Source organism: Leptosomus discolor, chromosome 17 (genome assembly GCF_034619465.1).
Source record: "Leptosomus discolor isolate bLepDis1 chromosome 17, bLepDis1.hap2, whole genome shotgun sequence".
Classification (NCBI taxonomy): Eukaryota; Metazoa; Chordata; class Aves; order Leptosomiformes; family Leptosomidae; genus Leptosomus; species Leptosomus discolor.
Genome location: NC_141407.1, coordinates 1646963 through 1662439, shown reverse-complemented (window position 1 = coordinate 1662439; position 15477 = coordinate 1646963).

The window sequence follows — 15477 nt, the reverse complement described above, 5'->3', positions numbered from 1 at the left end:
CTCATTCAACATATTCATCAGTAACCTGGACGAAGGGACAGAGTGCACCCTCAGCAAGTTTGCTGATGATACTTAACTGTGAGGAGTGGCTGACACGTCAGAAGGCTGGGCTGCCGTTCAGCAAGAGCTGGACAGGCTGGAGAGCTGGGCAGAGAGGAACCAGCTGAGGTTTAACAGGGACAAGTGTAGGGTCCTGCACCTGGGGGGGAATAACCCCATACACACCAGTACAGGCTGGGGGGCGACCTGCTGGAGAGCAGCTCTGCAGAGACAGACCTGGGAGTTGTGGTGGATAACGGGATGACCCTGAGCCAGCAATGTGCCCTTGTGGCCAAGAAGGCCAACGGCATCCTGAGGTGCATGAAGAAGAGTGTGGCCAGCAGGTTGGGGGAGGTCATCCTCCCCCTCTGCTCTGCCCTGGTGAGGCCACACCTGGAGTGCTGTGTCCAGTTCTGGGTCCCCCAGTTCAAGAGGGACAGGGAACTACTGGAAAGAGGCCATCAGAGGGCTACGAAGATGATGAGTGGACTGGAGCATCTCTCCTATGAGGAAAGGCTGAGAGACCTGGGGCTCTTTAGCCTGGAGAAGAGAAGGCTGAGAGGGGACCTTATCAACACTTACAAACATCTAAAGGGCGGGTGTCAAGAGGCTGAGGCCAGGCTCTTCTCAGTGGTGCCCAGCGACAGGACAAGGGGCAATGGGTGCAAACTGGAGCACAGGAAGTTCCACCTGAACATGAGGAAAAACTTCTTTACTCTGAGGGTGGTAGAGCCCTGGAACAGGCTGCCCAGGGAGGCTGTGAGGTCTCCTTCTCTGGAGATATTCAAGACCTGCCTACACATGGTCCTAGGCAACCTGCTCTAGGTGACCCTGCTTTAGCAGAGGGGTTGGACCAGATGATCTCCAGAGGTCCCCTCCAACCCCTGCCATTCTGTGAACCACAGTTGTACATTTTCCCTTATTGCAGACTGAGCCAGCTCAGGGAGCCAAGTTGACAGTGAACTAACCAGGTTTTTGCAGCGACGGTGTTTTGGGGGGTTTTTGGCATTGTTGTGAAACCACAACCAAGAGAGGCGTATTAGAAGTAGCAAAAGTTAAGCTATGCTTCCACAGTCACTCTCAGCCAGCATTTGCCCCAAAGCACAGCAGGGTACACCTTCTGCCCCAAGAGCAGTGGATGGTGCTGCACCATCAGCACATGCACAACACCTACCTGCTGTACAGAAACAAGCTTGGGAGCCTGGCCAGAGCATGCCAGAGCCCCGGGCGGCAGGGAGGCACAGTGTGTGACAAGGGCAGCAGCTAGTCATGGGGCTGCCGTCCAGTCTCACCAGGCAGCACTGGGCAGCTCAAGGAGGTCTGCCACACGCTGCCAGTTTCAATCTACACATCAAGACATCCCGGAAAGCTAAGCCAGCACAAACATTTTTTCTGCTGAGACAAGTTTTTAGCTGGATCAAGATCTGATCTAACTCAGGTGAGATGAACATCTGTGCCAACACCAAGAAGCAGTGAGGACACATGGCCAGGAGTGTGGCAGGAGCATCCCTTCTGGCAGTAGCAGCCTTTTGTACCCACACTCACAGAAATTTCCAAACTGCTGCTTAAGCAGGTGGTACCACAGCAGCCTAAGCCATCAGAATTGGGACCGTGCTATCTTCCTCTTTCCTCCTCTCCCACCAACACCGGCACTCTTACCCATTATCTGAGCCAGCTGACCTCATGAACAATAAAACAAGGAAAACAGGGTTGGCACAGGAAAAAAGGAAGGAGTGTTCAACAGCCACCACTTAGATCAGCTCAAGCTGTCACAAAAGGCACCCTGAGGACCGTTCACCAACTACACTTAACTGGCACATTTTGGAGCCAGGGAATGTTCTGAATGCCTCCCTTGGACATTCCTTGGCCCAAAACCAAACAAGGACCCAGGCCTGGAAATACACCTTCCCAGGGACAAGTCACTATTTAAACATGTCTGGCTATTTAGCTGATTCCTCAACTGCTTATTTACATCCAAAACCTACATAAAAGCCTGATGATACCCTTCAAGGGAGGAGGGAAGACAAGGCAGCGAGACCTTCGTTTTCCAAACTAAGTCCTTCCTGGTTTGAGGCAGCAATGACATATGCTCATCTGATAGCAAACTAATCAGAGGAGCCACAGCCTGCAGGAAGCATACCCTCTCCGTCCTTCAGCGGTTTTCTCTCCTCTAGGGGCCGTGGCAGGGGGAACGCATGTGCCACTGCGGTCAAAACCCTTAGGCTGAGAGGAAAACAACATTCTGAGACACAGAGAAGTCACAACAAAACAAAAAAGAAACAAAAAACCCAAAATGAACATGACCCACAATCCTTAGTGATGGCTTCAGTCACCGCTCAACTTCATTACACAGGTTTCCCTACTGCTGCCTTTTCCTTTCATGTCCCTGTACCCACAGGGCCTCATCTTCCCCTTCCTGTCCCACCTGAACACTGCCTTAGGCTCCAGCTTGTGTTTGGAGTGGAAAAAGGAAGGACAGAAGTGAAATATCATCCACTTTGCAAGATTTCCCCTGCCTCTCTCGGGCCCACAGCACTGCCTGTACCCCCAGAGCAGTGTGCCCCTTCCCCCTGCCCCCCGGCTTTGCTGCTCACCGCAAGGGAGGGCTGAAGGCACTCTCCATCCCTCCCATTTGACACTCAAGTTCATTACAGAGGCATGTAGCATCATTTGAGGAGCACTGGTTTAATGTACTTTCCACCACTACACTCCAGCTGAAGGACTGGCAGCTAACGGCACACGGCAGGAGCTTATCAGCATGCTGATAACCGCAAGCACACTTACTGTGGCTGCCCTTATACCAAAACTGGGTTCCCAGAAGCGCAGAAGTGTTGCACAGCACAAGCAAACTGTAGGCAGGACCTAGGCAGGAGCTTTCTCGTCTAGAAGACAAAAGTCGTCAGACAGGACAAGGATTCCCAAATCCTGCTGCACTTTGGAAAACCCTTGTTGCACTAGGGCATGGCGATGGGAGGACACAACCACTTGCCTTCATGCAGCTCCCTGCCATGCTGAAGCACAGATCCAAAGCTCTTTTGGGTGTCCCTTCCACACTTCCGAAAGGAGCAGCGTGTGTGACAGGTACAGGATGGACATAATATGCCATGTTTAAAAGAGGTTTAGCAGCAGGACAGGGTAACCAAAACCTCTGCTGCCACATACACCCAGCCTGCTGCCTGACCTTCATACATGAATTTAATGATCAAATCTGTATCATCAGTCTTGCCATAAAAGAAATCTTCTGTTAGTCTTATCAATATACAAGGAATACTGAAACAAGTAATTGCTTCAGACGTAAAATCCTTGTGAGGTGGGATTCCCTAGGGTATTGATTTATTCGCTTCCTACACTTAGCAGTAAAAAGTTTTTATTTGCACGGACTAGAAGTTACTTTTCATTTAAGATTCCACTTCAACTGCCATTTGAATTAGCACTTGCTGCCATCTGTTAGGATTGGGGTACAGCTAAACCCATCTGCTCCGCAGCTCCTTGTAACTGGACATAAGTTAAAAAAGGCTGGTGAGTCTCCCCTCCCAACTGTGTCTGTGACAACGTTCTGTTTCGACAAATTCAGCAAACTGACAACATGCTTTGGACAAAAGGCACCTAATGCTTCATAGAAGCAGGACTCACTCCCTCAGAAGAGGCTGTATCATCAATTACTTAAACAGCAACAGCAAAATAAAAAAAGGAAAAAATACGTGACTGTCACACAAACAGCACACCCTGATTTTTACCTCTGTTTTTGCAATGCTTCTGCATTTCAGCTACAAAAAAGCATTCTCACTGGCCCAAATAACATCCAAGTGTCATGCAGCTGAATATTCATATTTCACATAAACATATGTCTTATTGAGTTTCAAATCCCTAAGGACTCTGAGAATGACAGGCAACCTAATTAAGAAGAGGGGTGGGAAGAGGAACAAACAAAATCCTGAAGTTTACCAAGCAGTTTTACACACTCTCAAGTTTGGAAAGGGGTCGTGTTTCTGTTCCTGGAGGCTGCACTAAATAAAACATCCCCAGATTCTCAGACAGACAGATTTGGAAAGAAATTGTCAGCATTAACAGGTCTGAGAGATGTGAGATTAAAATATTTACTATCTAGCATGAAACTGAGCATAATTCCGGTATTCCTTAGTGTGGTAAATAATTTGGGTTTCAATATATTCCCTCCAGATCCATTTCAGCTGAGGAATTTTAGTAGCTATCACCATACAAACGACTGAAAATCGATGTTTCAGCATTTAAGACCAAAGATCCCCAGTTCACGAACACTGTAGAAATTGGTGAGTATGAAAGAACTCACTAACGAGCCCATAAAACTCCAGAACTAAAGATATTTAAGTTCCACTTCCAGTCCCCAAAGACTTAATATGAACCGCTGCAGCCAAAATATTTAAACTCCTGGATTAGTAAAGTCAGACAGCGAGAATTACCTAACTAACAGACCCAAATTCTGCAATTACTTTGAAGGAGCACGCAGGCATCCAGAGCCTACAGCAGAGGTGAGGTTTTCAGAGGGTGTGCAGGGCAGAGGTCAGGGAAGCAGCACTGGTGTACAGGGCAGTTCCTCAGAAAGGGTGTGCTGAGCAAAGGGAGCGGTGGGGGCAAACGCGACCATTCAGCCCTTCGTACTCAGCAGTTTCATACGTACAACGAAACGTTTGCCTATGATGCCAAAGGATCTAAAGCACAAAGACAAGCTGTCCCCAAAACAGATGCTTCTTGGGTTTTATCAGGACCAAAAAAGCAGAGCAGAAGCAATTGTTATTAATATAGTAGATGCAAAGACGATCAGCAGAGAGATGCCCAAGGAAGGCTGAAGACCTTCAAGCCTAAACCAGAGAAGGATCAACATAAAGGATCTACACCATGAAGTTCTGGGATATTAGACAAACTTTCTAACTATTTCACAGAAAACAAGTAATCCCTCTAACACGCCCCCTACTACACCAATAGTACACCTCCGCTCTCTAGAGGTGACAATGCTGCCAGAAAGCCATCCTGCCACAACCAGTCTTCCCTGGATCAGGCACCAAAGCAGTTTATGAGCAATTTTTCAAGCCAGTCGAGGCCCACGACGTCCTGAGCGTGGCCAACCGCCACGTGCCCACTTGCCCCACCTTGATGCTGCTGCCCCTCTGTCCTCCCAGCTTCTGCTGGAGACAGTGAGTTGGATCTTGCCAAGACTAGCTCAGCACCACTCATATTAAGCCCACCAGGAGTGAAGAAGCGCAGACCCCTCCAGGCAGCTCACCTTCGAAGCCCATCCAACGAATAGGCTCTGCCCTGGGCACACGCCACGTGTAAAGGACAACAGGGCAGAGCAGACAGCAGGCAAAAAATAAACAAGGCAAGAGCCAACCAGAAGAGCCACCTGAGAGAGCACTAGCAGAAAGCTGGTATTTTGCTAAGTCAGTATTTTGCTAAAGAAAAAACAGGATTACCACAAAATAATAAATAAAAGTCTAGATTCAAGGCAGTTAGAGATCAGGCACAGAAAAAACAGGAACTCATGTCATCCTTTCCAAGGCTGTTCAGGCACAGCGCTACTGAGCAGAAGAGAAGAGAATCATTGCTCCCCTCGCCCAGGGAAGATGAATTTGTCTGATTTTTATGATCAAACTGCAGCAGAAGTTAATACACGAATCGGACATAGGGAAGGCTGGGTCTCAAATGCCAGGTGCCACTGAAGCCACAGGGCGTGGGTCCCGCTCTCCCCAGCACTCCCTGCTCACTGACTTCGGAGACCACATCTCCATTCTGGCTCCAGCCTTCCCAAAGCAGGACACAGGGCACCCGCCACAGAGAAGGAGGCTGCCTAAAAATTGCACACTGTAATGTCTGAAGAGCTGTAAGAAAGCAAAAATATCGGTCAATTTTATATGTTTCAGCTATTACTCTGCTTTCAAGCTTCATTACTCAGATATCAGTACTACTTTGCTTCCCGCTATTATTCTAATCTCTAAAAGCAGGGTTGAAAAAATTACCTTCCAGGCAGGACAGCCAAGAATTTAAGGAGTTCTCACATCCCTCACTTGGGCCAAACACCACATAATGAACTCCACTGCAAAACTGCATTTCCCTGACCTAGACTGAGAGTAATTTTTACTCAACAGTTTATTTTACATTTGTACTTCTTCTTCAGTCCAGTTCCTTGTGCAACTCTACAAACCTCACAACCAGGAAGGGATCTCATGAAGCTGAAGGTCCCCTTAACCTGAGCAGCAAGCCTTGCTGAGCTTTTGCTGCTGTTCACCACTTTCCAAAAGAAATCTGATCTACTGCCCGCAGGCCCTGAAGATCAAATGAGACGAAAAATAAGCACAGGAAAGCAGAATCATGGCAAAGCTCAGGAGGCCTGTGGCCAGGAACACAAGCCACTACCAGATTATTTGTAAGTCTGCAGGGAAACGGCAACAATAAGTTTTCCCTCCCTCGCGACCGCACTCCTGCCCGCGACAGCCGGCACGGCGGGGGAAGGGAGCTCACCGACGGCGGGTGACACCTCACGCTCGTTTCGGGGACTCGAGACGCGCCTCAAAACCGGTCCCCGGGGCCGGGCACAGGCCAAGAAAGACCCCAGGGCCGCAGGCCGGTGCGAGGGGGTCCCTCAAGGACCGCTCCCGCCCGCCCGCCCTGCGGCGGCTTCGCGGCACAGGTCGGACCCCCGGCAGCTGCCCGAGGCCACCGCGGAAACCCCCGGGGGCAAGCGCGCCCCCCACCCGCTCCAGCCCGGCCCCGCCGCGCCCGCAGGCCCGGCCCCGCGGCGGGCAGCGCAGAGGTCAGCGCGGCGGAGACTCCCGGGCGGCGCCCGCCGCCAGAGGCCCCGCCGGCGGCAGGAGCGGGCCGGGCGCGGGCAACGCCGCCGCGGGAGGGCCCGGGCCGCCTTACCTGCGCCGAAGGGCCCGGCGGGCATGTCGGGGCAGGGCCGGCCGCTCCGCCCTCAGGCCGCCGGCTCCATGGTGCCCGCGGCGGCTGAGGCGACACAGGCAGACGCCGCTCCGCGCTGCCCCACTCCGCTCCGCTCGGCCCCGCTCCCCGCGGCCACTTCCGGCAGCGCCACAAAGCGCACGGCGGGCGGCCGGGCCCCGCGGCGCCCTGCGCATGCGCGCGGCCGCGCTGCAGCATGGCTCCCCACCCAAGTACGCGCCCCCACCCTCCTCCCACGCAGACGGCGCCAAATAAATCGCGGGGGAAGGCTGCGCGCGTGCGCGGGTCGGCCACGGTGTCGCCGCCGCCGTGCTCTTCCTCTTAAAGGGGCCGCGCGCGCCTTGCCCGCCCCGTCCAGCCCCGCCCGCGGGCCGCAGCCCTCGGCGCCCTGGGCCGCCCCGCGGCTCCTCGCTGCGCTCACGCCCGGGGGGGGCCTTCGCCCTCCAACCCAAACCGTGCTGTGGCTCCCCCCGCTCCTCTGAGCGCGCCTCCCTGGGCTGGCGCAGGGCCCCACGAGGGGCCTGGGACAGCAGCCTCGGCGTCGCAGCAGGGCCCGGCCGCCCCCGGCCCCCCGGGGTTTGGAGCTGCTGCCGCCCCCAGGAGACAGAGCCGGGCCTCGTCCCGCCCGAGCCGAGCGCGGGCAGCGCGTCCCCCTGCCGACCGGCCGCCGGTGTTTCTTCCTGCTGCCGCTGCCGGGCGCTCCCAAGAGGCCGAGGGGGTGTCCGCGGTGACCCGGTGGGCCCTCACCCTGTCCCCAAGCTCTGCTGCCGGCTGACGCCCCAGCCGCCGCAGCCGAGGCCCAGCTACGGGGAGGGAGCAGCATCAGCTCTGGCTCCCCGGTCCGTGGGCCATGTCCCTCCCTCCCAGCGTGCTCTATTCCCGTCCTGCTCCCGTTTGCTGTCTGCCCTGTCCCTTGGTGTCGATCAAAGTTCCGTGCAGGCTCTGAAAGTGCCGAGCTACCGCGTTAGGAGTGCCTGCATTCAAACACAGACGGTGGGAAAGGCAGCACGGGGCACTGTGCCCGCGCCCCACAGCCGGGCATGGCCCGGCGTGAGATGGCAGCCGAGGCTGCTGAGGGAGAGTGCGAGGGCCCAGGGTCCAGCAGGGCCCTGGCAATGGGCTGGAGGGCAGCAGCATGGCCGCGTTGGCCTCCCTCCCTGCAGCAGCACGGTGCAGCTGGCTGCGCATCCCCCGTGGGGGCACATTGCGTTTGCCTCATCTGCAGGATTCTCTGAGCTCTGCAAACCGCTGCGGTGGGCATGTTGCTGGGGAGGTCAGCCCAGTCTTACAGATCCCTTGCCAGTGGCTTCACAGGGGCTGGGTCACCAGGCCCCTTCTGTAGCATTCACCTCCCGGCTCCTTGTTCAGTGCAGCAGGAAAACATCAGTCCAAACAAACAGCAGCCTGCATAGAGATTTTTAACCCCTTCCATTGCCATCTGTTGAAGCAACAGCATGTACCACAGCGCAAACTGCACCTCTGTCCTGCAGCAAGACCTATGTCCTTCTGCGCGCCCTGTGCACAGAAGTCTGCCAACGGCACGAGGCCAGAGTTTTACAGTAAAGATTTCCTCAGTGCTTTTACTGTAAATCTGTTCCACCTGTTTGTTCTGCCCCCAAGGGGAGAGGGGGCCCTTGCAGGACACTGCACTTCATAGTACCATGAATCTCTGGTGCCTAATAGAAAAAAGAAGTGCTCTGGAGAGGTGTTAGTGACGCTGCTGGGGTGGTACATGCAGCAAGGACTGGGAGGGCTGCGTGGAAGGGGAGTTCGTTGTACAAGCAGAGGCTCAGAAAGCCAACAACCACACATGCAGAGACTAAAACTGTGCAGAGCTGGATCACAGATCCCCCGACCCCTAAACCACCGTCTGCTTGCTGAGCCCATCTTCCTCTCAGCCCTTGCCCACTACGTTGGAGATGCAAACACTCCTTTCAGCCTCCTACAGTAAGCTTGGCAGTGGCAGAGGAAGGGAACCCAGAGTTTATCTGCAGCAGGCTGTGGCGAGCTGCCTTTCTGCTTTTTTCCTTTGCGCTTATACATGTGGTTTTCAAACCACAGAGAATGGCCTCAGGGCTGCCTGCTGCTGCCTGTGCGCAGCCTCCCCAGCTCGGTGCAGTTCGGCCTGCTTGAATCCTCAGCATCTCATCACAGGGTTCACGCACCTTACCGCTGTCTTGTTATCTGTTTTTATGTATAAAAAAAGTTGAGATTGCTGTGTCTTCCTGCCCTGTCCATGTGGAGTTTCCTCTCCAAAGCCAAGCCACTGCGGGACTGCTCCTGGAGCACGCTGCAAGGTCCCCATCCCTGGCACCCGCACTGCTCCTGACAGGAGACCGCAGGCCATCAAGGGGCCGGTGACCCATGCCAGCACTGACCCGAGGAGCGCAGGCCTGGCCAGGCTGTGCGTGCCACAGGGGGAGCTCAGTCCTCGGGCCTGCGCCAGGCTGCATACAGCTGCTGGCCACAGGATGGGCTTTGCCAGCTGGTTGCACTGGAGCAGCCTGTAGGCAGCTCCCACTTGGCACCTGCCAATGGCGCCACCGGTTGTCTATGTCTTTATCTTGAAGTGAAGCTGTGTGTTTTCATTAAAGAGCCTTTTGTTTAACTGCAGAAATGATGACTGGAGTTGTTTACTTTGGGGAAAACCCTATAAAAACCCTAAAGACCATGATACTAGTGAACCTCTCCCCTGCGCTCTGCTATGCCCTGGCTGGAGGTCCATGTGATGCTGCACAACTAGAGGTTCCCAGCGTCTGAAGGGATGTACGATTATACTTTTTCTTCCTTCTCCTGTCTCCAGGTCTTTTAATTTTAAAGTATTTTAATCAATACTTTACAGAGTCCGAGTGCCTTTCTTGCTGGGATCCCTAACAAGCAGCAGCCCCTGTGCTTTATACTTTGTGTTGGTGGCAGGATCCCAGCCAGGAATGCCTTTCTGGACAAAGGGCCGTGGGGAAAACATCGCTGGTGTGCCTGGCTGGCCTCACACGCAGCCATGGGTGCCCATCGCATGGTTTTTGGCCTGGCTCACCCCCCCCACCCCCTCCCGAGAGCTGGGAGAAGGAGTTATCGGTGTGTCCTACCCCTGCTGAAATATTTCCTTGTCTCCAAAAAGAAGGGCCAGGGAAAGGAAAGGCTCAGGCCGCGTCATGTTGTGTGCGGTGGTTACGGGCATGCTTACAGCAGCCGTGGGAGCGTTTCCATCTCATGCAAAGGCAAGCGCACGTGCAGCAGTGCGGGGGGGGCTGCAGCAGCGGGCAGCAGGGCCAGGGGGTGCATGGAGCCCCCCGCGAGCAGAACTGCTGAGGCCGGAGCCACTCGCCACAGGAGTGAGCGGTGGGATGAGTGCCTCTGGGACCTGGGTGCTGAGGAGTGGCCAGAGGGCTTGGAGGATGAGTGCGGCAGCAGCATTGCTGCCCAGCCATCAGCAATTAACAAAGCAAAGGGGTCCCTGGGGGCAGCCCTGCACACTCTCGTTTTCAGACAGAGTTGCAAAATTTGGCAGAGGTGACAGGTGAAAGGCTGGCACTGCGGTTGCTGCACGCCTGGGACCTCAGGGCAGGCAGCGTTCCATCAAACCTTCAACACTTAATGCGTTCAGGAGCCACCTCACCAAATCTGCCGCTTGCCTAGTAGCTGCAGGGACCCTGCCCCTCACCCTGGGGTCAGGGCGACAAAGTAGTGCTTTTGAAAAACACTGGTGAGGCTTGCCAGGATGTAGGGGAACTGGCCCCATGGCAAGGCAGATATTCACATGTCTTGGTAAGCTCCCTTGGGGAACCTTTCCCCCTCGGCACAAAGAAATGGGTACTAGCGGCTGCCCTGGTCGCTTTGAGCGCACCACTAGCCCCCACGCTGGGGAAGGTGTCAGCATGGCAGCCGCCTGGCTGAGGCGAAGGGAAAGAGCCCCAGGGCATTACAGGTGCAAGAGCAGCAGAGGAGGGTGACTGGGAGGAGGCAGTCCCGGCATTAGTGCAGGCAGGGGCGCACAGGCAGCGGGTGGATGGCAAACCCCTGCCTTACCTGCGGGGCTGGTATAAACAAGCAAAGGGGAAGGGGTGAAGGAGGGGTGCTGGGGCAAGGGTCCTGCCTCCTCTGACTGGCGTGTGTGTGTGTGTGTGTACCCTGGCCCTGCTGGAAGAAGAATAGGGGACAGGCAGCCCCAGGGCTGGGGCCCGTCATCCTTGTGCTCTGCCTGTAACTCCCAAGGCTGGCGGAATGAGAATAGATGCCAGGGCTGAGGTAACCCTAACTCACAGAAATCCATGTAGTTACCTCAAGAATCAACTGATGAACACTAGCACAGTGGGTAGCCAGGGGATGGGGGGGAACTGCCTCAAGAAACTTTTCTAACCTTTGCAACTAGAAAACTCTACCATTTACTCCTCAAGCGTGGATTACCAGATTCCTGAATATATCACAGGTGACGATTTCTTAGTAGTGCAGACTTTTAGTACTGCAGGGGGAAAAAGCCCCTTTGGGATCTGATCACAGAATGATAGAACGGTTTGGATCATCTTCACGGTTGTCTTCTGGAATCAATCCCACTGTCCATGTCACTGACAAAGATGTTAAACAGCACCAGTCCAATACCGACCCCTGAGGAACACCACTCATCACTGGTCTCCACTCGGACATCGAGCTGTTGACCACAACTCTTTGAGTGCGACCATCCAGCCAATTCCTGAGCCACCGAGTGGTCCATCCATCAAATCCATGTCTCCCCAATTCAGACAAGGATGACGTGCAGAACAGTGTCAAACACTTTGCACAAGTCCAGGTAGATGACATCAGTTGCTCTTCCCTTGTCCACCAATGCTGTAACCCCATCATAGAAGGCCACCAAGTTAGTCAGGCACGATTTGCCTTTAGTGAAGCCATGTTGGCTGTCACCAATCACCTCCTTATTTTCCATGTGCCCTAGCACAGTTTCCAGGAGGAGCTGCTCCATGATCTTGCCAGGCACAGAGGTGAGACTGACTGGCCTGCAGTTCCCCAGGTCTTCCTTTTTTTCCTAAAAATGTGGGTTACATTTCCCCTTTTCCAGTCAGCAGGAACTTCACTGGACTGCCACGGCTTCTCTAATATGATGGATAGTGGCCAGGTCTCCCGTTTCCTTTCAGAGAGGGCCCACACTTTCTGTAGTCTTCCTTTGAACCCCAACGTAACCGTGTGAGCAAACACAGGCAAATTGCAGGAATAACCACAAAACCACAGATGAAATGCGAAGAGTAAATTTACTCTCATTACTTTGCTATCCAGGGATCTCCACAGCAGCACCTGGGAGGAGGCATGTAAACGGGACGCAGGCACTGCGGAGCTCAGTCCTGCTAGTGAGCAAAAAAGTAACAGCCCTGCTGCTTTTCATCTGTTTGATTAGGGATTTAGCAGGTGTATTTATCCACTGTGCTTTGATCTTTCCCACAGCAGGGCAGGAATCTCAAGCATGTTTGATAACATGCCTCCAAGTCTGTCACAGGCCTACATTATCTGAACACAGATGTTCTACTTGTCAAACACACAGAACTAAACAACAATTAGTGTGATATATGTGTTTTTTGACACCCCAGTTGCAAGTCACTTGAGGGTGTTTACAGTCCTCCTCACCAATTATTCTCCCTATAGTACCTATAGAAGGTTTTCTTGTTGTCCTTGATGTCCCTGAACAGATTTAATTCTCTCTGGGCTTTGGCTTTCCTAACCTGACCCCTGGATACTCAGACCATTTCTCTGTATTCCTCCCAGGATACCTGTCCTTGCTTCCACCCTCTGTAGGCTTCCTTTTTGTGTTTGAGTTTGTCCAGGAGCTCCTTGTTCATCCACGCAGGTCTCCTGGTGTTTTTTTTCTGACTTCTCTTTCTTGGGATGCATTGCTTCTGAGCTTGGAGGAGGTGATCCTTGAAGCTTTCTTAGGCCCCCTTCCCTCCAGGGCTTTATCCCATGGTACTCTACCGAGCAAGTCCCTGAAAAGGCCAAAGACTGTACTCCTGAAGTCCAGGGTAGCGAGCTTGCTGTGTGCCCTCCTTACAGCCTGAAGGATCTTGAACTCTACCATTTCATGGTCACTGCAGCCAAGGCTGCCCTTGAGCTTCACATCCCCCACCAGCCCCTCCTTGTTGGTGAGAACAAGGTCCAGCATAGCGCCTCTCCTCATCAGCTCCTTTGTTACTTGGAGAAGGAAGTTATCATCGACACATTCCAGGAACCTCCTGGATTACTTATTCCCTCCTGTGTTGTCCCTCCAACAGATATCAAGGTAGTTGAAGTCACCCATGAGGACCAGGGCTTGTGAACATGAGGCTGCTCCTATCTGTCTATAGATAACCTCATCCACTTGGTCTTCCTGGGTGAGTGGCCTGTAGCAGACCGCCACTGTACAGTCTCCTGACCCTGCCCTCCCTTTAATCCTGACCCATAAGCTCTTCGTCAGCTCCTCCTCCATCCCCAGGCAGAGGTCCGTACACTCCAGCTGCATTGACCTAAAGGGCGACACCCCCTCCTCATGTCCCCTGCCTGTCCTTCCTAGGGAGCCTGTATCCTTCCATTCCAGCACTCCGGTCACAGAAGCCATCCCACCCCGTTTCTGAGATGCCAATAAGATCATGGCCCTGCAGGTGTATGTGTCTCTAACTGCTCCTGTTTATTCCTCTTGCTACCTGCGTTTGCATAGAGTCATTTCAGCTGAGCCCCCGATGAAACTGACTTACTGGCCAGAATTCCTTCGTGCTGCTCTGCAGGTGCTCTCCTGCTGACCCGAAATCCCTCTCCAGGCTCTGATAGGAGTGGGGCAGATTGAGGTTCCCTTCCTCTAGCAGCTTTAGCTTAAAGCTCTCTTCACCAGATTGGCAAGCCTATGACCAAGGATGAGCCAATGACAGTTGGATCCCGTCAGTCCCCAGTAGACCAGACTTCTCAAAGCAAGTCCCATGGTAAGTAGCTGAACCCCTGGCTGTGGCACCAATCCCATAACCAGCTGTTGATTTGCCAGATTCAACTGGCCCTTTCAAACCCCTTCTGTTCGACCAGGAGGACTGATGAAAAAAAACCTACCTGCACTCCAGAGCCCCTTACGGCCGCTCCCAGGGCTCTGTAATCCTTCTCAATACTCCTCAGACTGCTCCTGGCTGCATCACTGGTGCCCACATGAAACAACAGCAGTGGATAACAGTCAGTGCTCTGTTAGTAAACAGGTGGTCTAGCAAAAGGCATCTCTCCCCTGGTGGGCCCACCTACCAGCTGGGTCAGGAAGTTATCTTCCGCATACTCCAGGAACCTCCTGGACTGCTTCTTCTCTGCCGTATTTTATTTCCAGCAGATGTCTGGTAAGTTGAAGTCCCCCATGAGAACAAGGGCTGGTGATTTTGAGGCTTCTGCGAGCTGTCTGTAGAACACTTCATCAGCTTCTTCATCGTGGTTGGGTGGTCTACAACAGACTCCCAACAGGATGCCTGCCTCGTTGGCCCTCCTCCTCATCCTTACCCATACACATTCAACAGCTCCATCACAGTTGTTGAGTTCTATGTAGTCAAAACACTTCCTAACATAGAGAGCCACCCCACCGCCTTTTCTACCTTTTCTGTTCCTTTTGAAGAGCTTATAGCCATCCATTGCAGCACACCATTCATGGGGGTCATCCCACCATGGTTCTGTGATGGTGACTATGTCACAGCTGTCACGCTGCACAATGGCTTCCAGCTCCTTCTGTCGGTTGCCTGTGCTGTGTGCATTGGTGTAAATGCACTTGAGCCGGGCTAACAATGTCACTCCCAAGAGTGGCCTGCCACCCTTAGGCTCAACTCTAGTGAGCCCGGTTTTATTGCCATCCCCCTCCAGGCCTAGTTTAAAGCCCTTTCAATGAGTCTGGCCAGGTCATATGCAAAGATCCTTTGAGACAGATGAACTCCATCTATCACCAGCAGATCGTCCAGACTCGTTTCTGCTTCTACTGTCATAAGTTTCTGTGATCCTTCTCTCACTCCAGAGATGTAAATGGAGTCTGTTCTTTGGTAATTCGACAGTATCAAGGTGCATTGTGCACCAGTATCAACTACTGCCTCAAGTTTCTGTGGTTCTGATGTGCCAGGCCATTGAACCCACACCACCCAGTAGACATGGTTATCCCTGTCATACCCCTGGCTGGAGGCAGGGCCCCTCTACTTTTGAGCAGAGCGTCCATTGTTAGCATTTGCACTTGCGTGGACTGTACTCGTCACCATCACTTGCACATCTTAAATTAGGACCTGAAGCCCATCTATACTATCTGTGGGGCTGCCCTCTGGAAACTGGCACAGCACTTCTTCTGACAGGGCCCCTTTTTGTGGTCACTTTACCTTTTAACTCCTTGACACGTGCCTGTAGGATGGAGGTAGGTTTTCCATCCCACCTTTTCATATCTTCCCCATGGTTCCACAGGAAGAACCACAGGGTACCTCGTGAGGTGTGTCGTTTCTCTTGAGCAGGCCTTACAGGAAAATGCTTTCTCCTGACAGCCAAGACATG